The following is a 13,137-nucleotide window of genomic DNA, read 5'->3' as shown; positions in this document are numbered from 1 at the left end:
CGAAATCCCTTTTGTCTACGAACATTTGCAAACACACGAAGAAGAGCGCGAGTAACTTCTTTCTTTGAACAGCGAAGCCGCTCCCTTCTGTGCGACGAAAAGGTGATTGATAGGAACATTTGGGAGGTGATTCAGTGGAAACAGCCAGACATTGCGAGGGGCGAAGGGGTTTAGTTCGTGATTCCGTTCACACCAGATGGATTTGTGAAGGTCCAGGTAAGTGATTGAAACCCCATTTATTGTATTGTTGAATAAAAGTGATAAACCCATATTGGCTGAGTAATTTTTCTATATCGGGTTCCCAGTTAGGTCGTTGCGATTAAGCATTTTTAGTGAGCTGAAATCTTGAACTATAAATTATTTGATTTTTGAGCTGTATTTTTAGTTTTGTTCTCTCATGCTTTTTTCTTTGTGGTCAGTGACGATAAATGTGATCCTAAATCATTATGAGACCTTCACCATTGCAAGGTCTGAGAATAGAATTTTCCACATTTTTCTGAGCCACTTTCTCCCATAAGCAGTACAATTTTTATTTTTTCTGTTTGATTACCTTAGTTATGATGTTTTTAGAAGTAGTTAAGAAAGTTTCATTTGATCCTTACTGTGAAATTGCTCTTCATTGTTTTTGTATTATGCTCTTTTGTGTTAATTCAGTGCAGATCTGTTTTTACCTTAAGTCGTTTACTGAATTTTAAATTTGACATCATAACCTTAGAATTCCCTAATGTTTAATGGATTGATGGAGATTTCTTGCTTGTACACGAGAAAGGTTCCCGATGGTGTTTTATCTCATTTTACCATTCTAATTGTGATTATAGATGATTGATATTTTCAGTTGATTTACTAAGGAAACCAGTGTATTTCACCGATACTTTTCAATATTGATATTCAAGTTTACAGGACTTTAAAGACCTTGTATTATTTTTTGAACTAGATTTGGAAAGGTTGATGGTGAATGTTTGACTTTTGATTAGTTGGTTGTTGGACAGAACATGGTATGCTTAGAGGCCTGTTGTAGGTGTACGTGAGTGAGTGTAACTAATTTACTTTACATCCACCATTTCTTTGAATCCTGCACATAAGCTAGTATATATATATATATATATATATATTTATAGTTGTTGATATTAGACTTGGACAGTTTGTCCCATGTTACTATTAAGGATTTGGCCAATGTTACTTGTTGTTGAATGTATACATGTTTTTATAATATGATATACAATAATTGCATCAGCTAGTATATCCCTAAACTAATTTTACATAGTACAAATAGAAGGGTGTGAGTTCATGTGCATACATATTTCTACCTGTTCCATAGTATACCTGGTTGCATGCCATTACCATATTTTAGGGGCTTATTGGTTAATGAAATTAAAGCTTCCCCTTTCTATAAGGCTAAAGTAGTTTTACTTTTTAAATGACCTAAATGACTTGACAATACTTGCTGTTAAACAAAATAATGTCAACTAAGAGAAATCTTTTTCACATGTCTTCTATAACTCTTTTTTTTTAGGGTGATTATTTGTGGTGACAATGATGCATTACTATTGGAAGATTATTGGATAATGTTTGATGTGCAGGTGATCCCAAAAGGATTAAAGATTCAAGGTTTTCACATTATGTTTCACTCTACTTCTCACATTGGAATTTAGGATGTGTATGGAGAAAGGTTTTGCATTATTTAATTTGCAAGGATTGTCGTCGGCTAAGTCCACGCTATCCGACGCCAATGATTTAAATTTTCAATATCTTATGTCGGCTAAGTCCACGTTACACTCACGCCAATTCGTTTAATATTGAACAATTCCCTCCATTTGCGTCGTATAAACCAACGAAAACCGTTTTAAATATTATATTTTATTTCAATTATGCGTAGGCTTAGCCGACATGCGTAGGTTTAGCTGACGCATAACAAATAATTATTATATTCTCACTAGTGCAGAATTTCCTTTTTACCTCGCCTTATATGCCTCGGTTGGCCAGGAACCGAAGCATATAATGGCGCGGTGGCATTTTTGCAATTTCAGCCAAGTTTTATGCCTCGGTTCAGCTAACACCCGAAGCCAAAGACAACTATAGGCCTCGGTTCGCGTAAAACTGGTGCCAAAGAGTGTTATAGGCCTCGGTCCAACAAGACCCGAAGCCAAAAAGGGTCTGCATTTTTAAAAAACTGAAGTAGTCATTAGGTGTTTGGCCTCGGTCCAACAAGACCCGGTGCCAAAAAGGGGTATATGGCTTCGGTTGTTAGAGGAACCGAAGCCATAGAGTTTATTTAGGGTTTCAATTTCGCCAACCCTTCTACTTCCCCGCGCCGCGAATCTGCAACTCCTTCCTCTCTCTCTTCCCGCAACTCCTTCCTTTCTCTCTTCCCGCAACTCCTTCCTCTCTCTCTTCCCGCAACTCCTTCCTCCCTCTCTTCCCGCAACTCCTTCCTCCCTCTCTTCCCGCAACTGAACCTCGACGAGAGATTTCTTGGAGGCGCACAATGAGGCGAGGGCGGCGGTGGGCGTTGAGCCGCTGCAGTGGAGTGAGCAGGTGGTGCAGTGGAGCCGCTGCAGTGGAGCGAGCAAACCAGCTTTGGGCGCACGGCGGTGACGGCGCGCATGGTGGTGGAGGAGTGGGTGAAGCAGAAGCGACGTGCGTGAAAGCGATTGCGAAACCTGCGACCACCTCTACCAGATCTGTGATTCTAAAACCTGCAAATCAAAAAACCAAATCTGTAAACATTGTCGCGACCCCTGCAGATTCACAAACCACCATTGACAATCGCTGTTGCGGACGAGAACACCTCCATTGCGCGGCTGAGCCACCGTTGACACAATGGCTTCGGTTCACAGTAGAAACGAGGTAGAAGAGTAGTTCTATGGCTTCGGTTCACACCCGAGGCCAAAAGCCATCCCTTTTGGCCTCACCCTAATATGCCTCGGTTCTAGAACCGGGGCAGAATATCAAAAACAACCGGGGCCAAAAGCCCTTTCTGCACTGGTGTCTTTATGCATTTGCGTGGGTCAAGCTGACGATAATCAAGCAGCAAATCTTCGTCCCCAATTGACCGACACAAAGAACCTTTGCATCGGAGGAATTGGCGTGCCCACCTTATGGTCGCTAAACCGACGCCATATTCCAATTATCATCGATTTTGGAATGTTTTCGTCCCTTTTTGGCCGACTCAAAAAGACTACATTCTTGTAGTGATTAATATACTAAAGATTTAAATATTGTCAGTGATAGATAAAAAATAGGAAAGTCTTAAGACAATTCTTCTTTATAGTTTTGTAGAAAGAAAGTTATCATTATCTTCATTTCATTGACTTGTGATGCTAACGAAGAAACCTATTTTAAAACACAATTAATCAAACTAATCAAATTATCTCTATTTTACAACATTTATGGTATAGACAATACCATAAAAGGTCTTAATCTTCGATTGTACTTGATCTCTTTCTTAATCATTTTAACATGCTTATGGAAACATAAACAACACATAGCTATCTTTACCTGTACTTGTAGGAACCCTGGTTCAGTAATACGAAATTATACTTCAATGACTGGCCAAATCTTGAGTTAAAGTAAGTATTTTATGTTGAATGATCAATTTATACCTTGCTTCTTTTAACTTGATGTCATCTTTCTAGCTTTGCCATTTTTTTATTGGATTTCTCCAATTAGGTAATATTTGATATAGCTAAGTGCTTCTCTTTTCCTCAATAAGAATTTGGAGCAAAAAGAATTTTGAAAATATAAATGAGCATTTAAGAAACTGGTCTTACATGGTTAATGATGATTGTTGAAAATTAACAAACTAAAAATAATATTTTATGCTATTTTTTAGGAAAATAAAAGTCATTTGACCGATAGGATTTATCTCCTAATTTGTAGCCACTAGGTGCACAAATTTATTAGTTGTTATATATGCCAACATCTTCGTGCATTTCTATTAAGTTATTTGATTAATTGCTGCATTAAATATACAGCATAGCTTAATAAAATTATGCCCACACAGTTCATATTTCTTTCTTTGTTCCACTCTTTCATAGTTTTATATATTTTTCAAATAATCAACATACATGCAGTTTTGATTTAAATTAACGCTCTGAGCTTCTACTTCAACTTTAAAGTTGCTTTTATGCTCCACAAAGGTTAAAAAACTAATCATACAAATATATTTCTATTAAACTATATGCTTTGCTTGAGGGTGGGTAATAGATTTCAGTTTTAGGATGACTGTTGGGTACAAGATTAGTAGCTCTTGATATATACTTACACACATCTCTATTGTCTTTCTCCAAACAATTATTCAAACATGAGTTAGAAGTAAGAAAAAGGTTTAATTACTCGAATCATACCTATTTTGGTTCGAAAATTTCAAAATGGTACCCGCTTTGAACTTTGCCTCAATTTAGTACCCAATTTTGATTATTGCATCAATGTAGTATACGCCGTTAAGTCTTCACAAACGGCGTTAACTACCTTGTCACGTGTCAGTCTCTGGATTTTTTAATTTTTTTAATTTTTTTTTAATTTTTTTTTAAATTTCTTTTTAATTTTTAATTTTTTTTTTAATTTTTTTTGAAATTTTTTTTTTTGCCACGTGTCAAATCTTTGATGTGACAGGTGGCAAGGTACCTTGCAAGTGTCATTGTCTTTCTTTCAACTTAGTCCCCATATATGTCTATTTGTTTCAATTTAGTACCCATATATGTTTATTTGTTTTAATTTAGTACCCAATTTATTTGTTTCAATTTTATTCAAATATTTTATTTTTATATGGAGAAATATTGTATCTCTTTTAAGACAAAATTTATTATTTATATAAATGTTATATTGATACTTGTTACTAAAAATGAGTTATAAAATTAAGTATTGAAATTTATATTAAAGTTAATGGTAAAAGTCATGAATAACATATTTGTAAGTCATTTTTAGTAACAAATATAAATATAACATTTATATAAATTATAAATTTAGACTTAAGGGAGACACAATATTTCTCTATTTTGTAAAATAGAGATTCAGACAAAATTGAAACAAATAAATTGGGTACTAAATTGAAACAAATAAACATATATGGGTACTAAATTGAAACAAATAGACACATGTGGGGACTAAGTTGAAATGAAGACAATTACACTTGCAAGGTACCTTGCCACGTGTCACATCAAGGATTTGACACGTGGCAAAAAAAAATTTTTCAAAAAAAATTAAAAATTAAAAAAAAAATTAAAAAAAATTAAAAAAAAAATTAAAAAAATTAAAAAATCCAGAGGCTGACACGTGGCAAGGTAGTTAACGTCGTTTGTGAAGACTTAACAGCGGGTACTACACTGATGCAATAATCAAAATTGGGTACTAAATTGAGGCAAAGTTCAAAGCGGGTACCATTTTGAAATTTTCGAACCAAAATGGGTATGATTCGAGTAATTAAGCCTAAGAAAAATGATTTGCAAGAAACCATGATTACTCCTTAGAAGACCTAGATCAATTATACTTTTAGTTTTCAAATAATCCTTTCCAGAAACTCAAAGCTCCACCTAACATCACATCTTTTATTTGGCTGGTTACGGGAATAGAATTATTTCAATTAACAGGTTGCAAGTTTATAGGCCACATACTACTCTTTCCTCTCATATGCAAGTTATGGTAGCTACTTAGGATCCATTCCACATTTGTACTTCCACTGCTCAGCCACTATTTCTGTATGGAATTCCTTGATTTGCCTTCTATTATTTCAGACATAGGCTAAGTCCCTAGATCAATACTTGATAATTAGTTTTCACGATTGTGGTAAACAAAAGGAGAAGCTAGGCCTAAATCTATTTGCTAATATGAAATATAAATTTGGTGCATTTGGTTGGTGAACAATTCTCTAAATTTTAAGGCGGTTAATATGGGAGAACAAATGATTTGGAACAAGTCTAGGCATTAAATGGTTCCTGCTTGGAGTAAATCACACAGCCTTTCGACAGGTTTCTCCAATAGATATTTGGATGAGTTAAAGTTATAAAAGATTATTGTACTTGTATGAGTTTTGTGGTAAATAGAAGTTGGCATATTAAAATTTAGGTTAAAATACCTTTTTTGTTCCAATTTTCGTCAAGTTTTTTCAAATAAGTCCTAATTTTGGTTTGTGTTCAAATAGGTCCCAATTTTCGTCAATTTTGTTCAATTGGGTCTTCTTTTGCTAACACCGTTTAAATCATTAACGGCCATGAACAGTGACTGCCACGTGTCACTTCGTGGTTTTTTTGAATTTTTTTTGAATTTTCTTTTAAATTTTTTAAATTTTTTTTAAAATGTACACGTGTCAACCCAGGAGCGTGCCACGTGTCACTTCGTAATTTTTTTGAATTTTTTTTGAATTTTTTTAAAATTTTTTTTTAAAATTTTTTAAATTTTTTTTTAAATGTCCACGTGTCAACCCAGTAACGTGTCACGTGTCAAAGTCAATGTTCTAAATTCAATTTGGTCCCTATATTTGTTATTTTTGTTCAATTAGGTCCCAATTTTTGTTAACATTAACCAATTTGGTCCCTCTCCAAATTAAAACCAAATTTAAATTTTATATTAAAATTCACATTTTTTATTAAATATTTTTATATAATATATTAAAATTCACATCATTATAACTTTGATATAAAAATTAAATTTGGTCACATCTTCAATATGGACCAAATTGGTTAATGTTAATAAAAATTGGGACTTAATTGAAAAAAATAACAAATATAGGGACCAAATTGAATATAGAATATTGACTTTGACATGTGGCGCACTACTGGGTTGACACGTGGACATTTAAAAAACATTCAAAAAAAATTCAAAAGAAATTCAAAAAAAATAAAATAAAAAATTCAAAAAAACCATGAAGTGACATGTGGCACGCTCCTGGATTGACACGTGTACATTTAAAAAAAATTCAAAAAAAATTCAAAAAAATTCAAAAAAACCACGAAGTGACACGTGGCAGTCACTGTTCATGGTTGTTAATGATTTAAATGGTGTTAGCAAAAAAGGACCCAATTGAACAAAATTGACGAAAATTGGGATCTATTTGAACATAAAACCAAAATTAGGACTTATTTGAAAAAATTTGACGAAAATTGGGACAAAAAAAATATTTTAACCTAAAATTTATATTGCACCCTGTTTTATGTCTTACCGCAGGTGTTCGTTCTCTAGCGTTGTACTACATGTGCCACTGTGGGTTCAACACATATAGTATTGCTACTATTCTGATCATGTAATTATTGTTTTACTGATGGAATATAATTTAATGTAATTGTAAATTTACTATCAAACACAACAAAGTTATGAAGTTTTGAAATGCAAACAACGATAATCCTTTTGGCATGAAAGTAATCACCATAACAGTGTGAATGTAGCACACTAGATTTCGAAGGACAGAAAGTACTCGAGGAAAAATCAACACACCAAATATAGGCATCTAAGGTAAAATATAAGTCATTTCTATCAGCTACTACACCTACTAATTGTTCATTGGACCTAAATAATAAGCTAACTTTAGGTATGGCCTACCAAGATTAACATCACATATTCCCAAATTGATGATAGTGACACACAATTCCTTTCTTACACAGACCTCTTTCAAATAAAATTTGGTTTCACGCAAGAAAGAAAGAAAGAAATAAATAAAAAAAAAGGTGGAAGAAGAATAGGACTACAATACATTGGTTTAGTTATAGGTTTGACCAACTTATTTTTGTCCTTATTTAAAGTTTCTATTAAAGAGTCACTCATTTACATGTAGTAATTAATCTTATTATTATATTTATTTCTTCTCTCTTAATTATAATATTATTTCTAGATTGTTTTTGATGTAGGATTGGCTCGGATTTGGAGAAATTTGTGACTCTAACGAATTGGATATGAATGCTAGAACCAACGATGGAAGATACAAGAGGAAGGGGTCATGGTCCCCCAAAACATTTTGAATTTCTTTTTTAAATTATATGTACTTTTTTTAGTTATATGTATTTTTAAAATTTTTAAATTAGGTAGTAGTATATCGAAAATTAATGAAAATTAAATTAGATATATTTTTATTAAGTACAACATTTATTGTTAATAAATAATAAAAATATAAAATCAAATATATTAAATAATTTTTTTTTATTAAGATTTTTTTTTCTCCAACAGTCTTTTTGAATTTTTTACTATAATACTCATCTCTCACGATTATCTATTTTCTTTAGTTACAGAAGAAAAATAAAAATTTAGACACAATAATCATTACTGTCATAATTTTTCATATATTCTCTTTCATTCTTGAAGAAAAAAAAAAAGGTAACTCTCTCTTGTCTCTGATAATGAAATATTTATTTAATATTTAACACTATTTTTTATCTCATGACTCTTTTGTATATTCGTATTTTATGAATATAGAAGAAAAAGTAATGTATTATGTGGTTTATCATAGTCAGTTTTTTTTTTTGTGACTTGATTATCATAGGTTTTTGTAATAATTATGTCTCTCAATTTTATTATTAGATTATAATAAATTATTTTTTAGTTTTAAACTTTTTTTAAATAGGTATATTGATGAAAAACAAAAGAATAAATTTCATATTTTAAATGTGATAAAAGAGAAACTACCAGGGAAGATGAAAATATGACAGCATGATTATTCACATTAATAAAATAAAATGAACGCTTTTGTAGACTATTGAATCAATCCATGCTTATTAATAAAATAGAAGATGAATATTTTGCAATATATATATGATTATTTACATTGAAAATAAAAAATAGCTGAAAATTTTAATTATAATTTAATTATTTATGAGTTCAAGAATGTCAAAAAGCGATGAATATTCCTTTATATATGTGTAATTTCTTTTTATAGTTATAGTTATATTAAATTTTGTATTTATTTTTATTGAAGTAGTGCTAGTAATTAAAAATATAAATTTTGAGTATATTGGGAGAAAAATTGGAGGACGATGATTTTGGCAGGTTTGCGGAACATGAGGAAATCACGACTCTTGGAGGAGGTTCCAAGATAAGTGAAAAAGATCTGTTACTTTGAATCATAGATTCAGAGAAAAGGACCAGTAGTTATAAGGAGAACATCGAGACTTGAGAGAAAACTCACTATTTCACAAAAACTCAAATTTGAATACAAAGTGTTTTCACAAGGGCTTATATACTATAGGCCAAAATACTAAAAAGTCCAACACAACTAAAGGTCCGATAAAGCCCAAACAAAAACATTACAAAAAGTTACAAAAATAGTTTTTATTCTACGATCCGAAGCTAATATGAGATATCTTTAAAGGTCCTAGGCATGGTTCCATCAACTACTCTGAAATCCCTGTGACAGTCGCAAACCACACCTCCATCATTGCCTTCGAGTTGAGAAAATTTGACCTTGAATTTTAGCGATTTATTACTTACAAACAAACACCAAAAACGTAAGATGTGAAAGCACACAAAACTAGAATAGTTGAAGGACATAAATAAAAAGTTATCTAAAATGAGATTGGAATCTTGGGAGAGGTGAATCTCTTATTATCAATGTGCTTGGAGATTGTCCACCAGGGTCAAAGACCAACCTGCAAAGCACATCAAATAGTTTCAACACATTTGTTTGCACATCAAATAGTTTCAACACATTTGTTTTATGAACACTGAAACAACAAAGTAGAACACTCAAATGAAGCACAAAAGAGAGAAAAAGAGTCTTGGAATATGTTCACTGCATGATAAACAAACAAGCAAAGTTTCAACTATAGTTTCATTTTGTCCACTCTTGTTTCTTCTTTCTCTATCCTCTCTTCTTCACCCTATTGCTTATACCATTGCTCCTTAAAGTACAAGTCTTCCCTATGCATCAAGACAAAAAGAGATGGATTAGTAAGTTTTCCCAATGAAAATGTAGAAGCATGATATGCATGAGATTTCATCTTAACCATGCATGTCAGGGGTGTGAGAAGAGACTCATTCACTTGTTTTACCCTTTATTCTTCTCCTTCCGTCTCTCGCTGTTCGTTCTCTTTTCTTTCTTTCTCTTGCAGTTGTGCATCCTCTCTTGCTCTCGTCTCTACCTCTTCTCTTTCTCTTTGGTTTCTCTCTTCCTTCTCTTTTAGCTCTTGCTTTTTTTTTCTCTCTTTAAACTCTTTCTCTTGTCTTTCTTTGAACTCTTTCTTCTTTTGTTCGCTTTCTCTCATCTCTACCTCTTTTCTTTCTCTTTGCCTTTTCTCCTCTTGCTCTCTCTTCAAAGTTTCCCCTTGTCTTGCTTTTTTTCCAAATTTCCTTTAGTGCTCTTTCTGCATTTTCTCTCTCCCTTTGCGCTTGTTGCTCTCGTCTAACTTTGAGCTTTTTCCTAACACTCATTTTCACCTCTTTCAAGTATACAATGTAATCCTAGAGTTCTTAAAGATCCATGTACTTTGCGTTCCAATTAGGACATTATAATTTTTGTGTTCATAACCTTCACACTTGGTGCACCTAATAGCATTTGTTTTGTCTCTTGGAAATGATCCTCTATCATGTTGCTGTTCCCTTCTAAGATCCCCAAGTTTGCTATTTAGCTTGATAATTCTGGACACAATGAAGATGATATCCTTCATCAAGGTTGAATGTGTAAGAAACATTGTGGAGTGCTAAAAAATTGTTAGTTCCTGCAGTGAGAGAGAGGAAAAAATAACTAACACAAAACACAATATGTCGCTAGCATAAGCAATGTAGATAAAATTGTCAAATGGGTCTCACCACTCCTTTACGTGTTTACACTCAATTAGGGATGACAAAATCCGTGGTGGATAATTAGTACCAACGAGTAGCGAGTATTTTAATACCTGCTTATAAACAAGTCGAATGCGGGTATCATACTACCCATATCGGTAGATTTTTGTTACCAGCAAAAAATTAAAATTAAAATTTAATTTATATTTTATTAAGTTAAATTTAATTAAAATTATATTTTATTAGGTTAAATTTAATTAAAATGAAAATTTAATATATATTATATTTTTTTTATAATTTTATTTATAAATTTATAATATATATATATATATATATATATATATATATTTAAATATTCACGGGTATGCAGGTATCCACAAGTCTAAAAAAAAATCTGCGGATATTTTTTAAATAGGTACTTGGCGGGTAAACAGGCGGGTAACAGGTGGATTTTTTTTACGGGTTGGGTAGCGGGTACGCACTATTTATGCCCGACCCATTACCATCCCTACACTCACTCCACTCATTTTAGATTTCAAAGGTGTATTCATTCGCTCTCAAGTTCTTGTTCAGTTCTTCAAAGAACCTCCAATTAACCCATAAGAATTCAACATCAAAGTGCAAGATGTAACATATCTAAGCTCAACTTAGGAGGCCAAGGAAAGGAAAACTCTAAGACAAAATCAAGGAAATTTGAAGACAACTAAAAAGTACTAAATCAAGAAATGGCTAAACCAAAGAGAGTAAATATGTGACAAAACAAAGAATATGACCACGAGAAAAGCACTTTAAACGATAAGAGTAATCTAAATAGGGTATTTAGAATTACTACTAGAAATGTGAAAGAAAGTGCTCAAGCTAAACTAGGATGATCCAATCAAATTCTGACAAACAATATGTCCAACAATTTAGCTCAAGGTACATTGTCTCACAACACAAGAATCCAAGGAAAAACAAACTCAAATAAATATGATAGACAAAAGACTCAAGCAAAGCCAGGATGAACAATCAATGACTCTAAGTGGTGAGATTAGGCAAAGCAAAATGCAAAAAGTTGCATCAAAAAATTCAATCAGAGAAGTGACTATAGCACCACAATCTTTAATGGTTGACACCAAAGTTCACTAAGCACGCGGATGTCAATCTTTGTGGGTTGTAGCGAGGGAGGTTGTTGTGTTACTACATACACTAGAGATTGGTTGTTGTCAATTGCATAACTCTAGTTAGGTTGCAGAGATAAATGCATGTATCTAAGCTAGTTGCTGCCACCACTAGTTTCCCTTCAAAAGTCGTGCCAAAATTTATGTGTTGCCAAAAGAAGATGGGTTTCGCTACTGTCACCGAATGAGATTGCATAAAACACAACTATGATGTACTAAAAGTCTTGCTGAATTGCACCGTTTCAATCTCACACTAATGAACCAAGGATGCACTGCTTCACATTAATCAGGACAAGACACCAATTAGTCACACCAGTTGCCAATCACGTTTTAAACTTGCCTTTTGAAGCCAATTACCAAAATCAAGTAAAACTAGAGCTGTCAAAACGGGTAACCTGACTCGGCCCGGTTCAACCCACAACGGGTTGATCACTTAGTAAGCCAACCCAATCCGGCTCACTTATTAGAGAGCCAAAAAAAATCCAACCAGATTTGGCCCACCACGAGTTGGTGAGTTAAACGGGTTGGCTCACAGACTCACTTAATTAAAAAGCTACAATTTTTTTTAATGTTTTTCAGTCAAAACTAAATTATAATTATAATTAAAATTTAAATAAACTTAAATATAATCCAAATACAAACTAAAATAAAAAAAATACCAAATTATCTATGTGTTGGCTTAAAAAACACCTGACCTAAATGCAAAGCCCAAAACATAACAAAAAACACTTACATGACCCTTTATTTGCAGGTTTATGAACCAACCCGGCTTACCACGGGTTCAACCCGGGTGAGCTGGGTTCTAAGTGAATCGGGTCAAAAATCAATTCGTATTAAAATTTATAAAAAAATTTCAACCAAAACCGATCCGAATCCGTGGTGAACCGTATTGGCTCACGGATTCCAATCCATTTTGACAGCTCTAAGTAAAGCTACTCCAAATGACAAGAAATTGGCCAAGGTCCCACTGTCACGGTAGCAGCCCCAATTCTGCATGGAGGCACCATTCAACCAAAACAAACAGCACTAAATTGCCACCACGATAGACACTTTGAAAAAGGTTTAACTCTGCCACCAATGATCTGAACTGCACCGAAAGAAATAATGGAACACTAGCAAATTTTGTTTCTGCACCAACTAAACCAGAATATTTGATCAAGGCTGCACCAGAAAAAAAAATTGGCAAAGTGTGGATGCCACGAAATGGTTGGATGAAACGCTTCGGCCAAAATAAGGTGCCAAACAAAGTTCTGAAGTGGTGTTAATTCAGAATCTG

General features: G+C 33.2%; 1 non-coding gene across 1 annotated transcript; it reads left to right on the top strand.

Annotated features, from left to right (window-relative positions):
- The first annotated feature begins 411 nt into the window (after positions 1–411).
- LOC114168001 (small nucleolar RNA snoR69Y) lies at positions 412–508 on the top strand. Its single transcript, XR_003600599.1, has one exon. It is a non-coding gene; the product is annotated as a small nucleolar RNA snoR69Y (small nucleolar RNA).
- The last annotated feature ends 12,629 nt before the right edge of the window (positions 509–13,137 follow it).

The sequence above is a fragment of the Vigna unguiculata genome, chromosome 10 (genome assembly GCF_037176805.1).
Source record: "Vigna unguiculata cultivar grain cowpea cultivar isolate G323 ecotype 2 chromosome 10, ASM3717680v1, whole genome shotgun sequence".
Taxonomy (NCBI): domain Eukaryota; kingdom Viridiplantae; phylum Streptophyta; class Magnoliopsida; order Fabales; family Fabaceae; genus Vigna; species Vigna unguiculata.
Note: the sequence above shows the minus strand (reverse complement) of the source record. Positions and strands in the feature narration are given on the sequence as shown.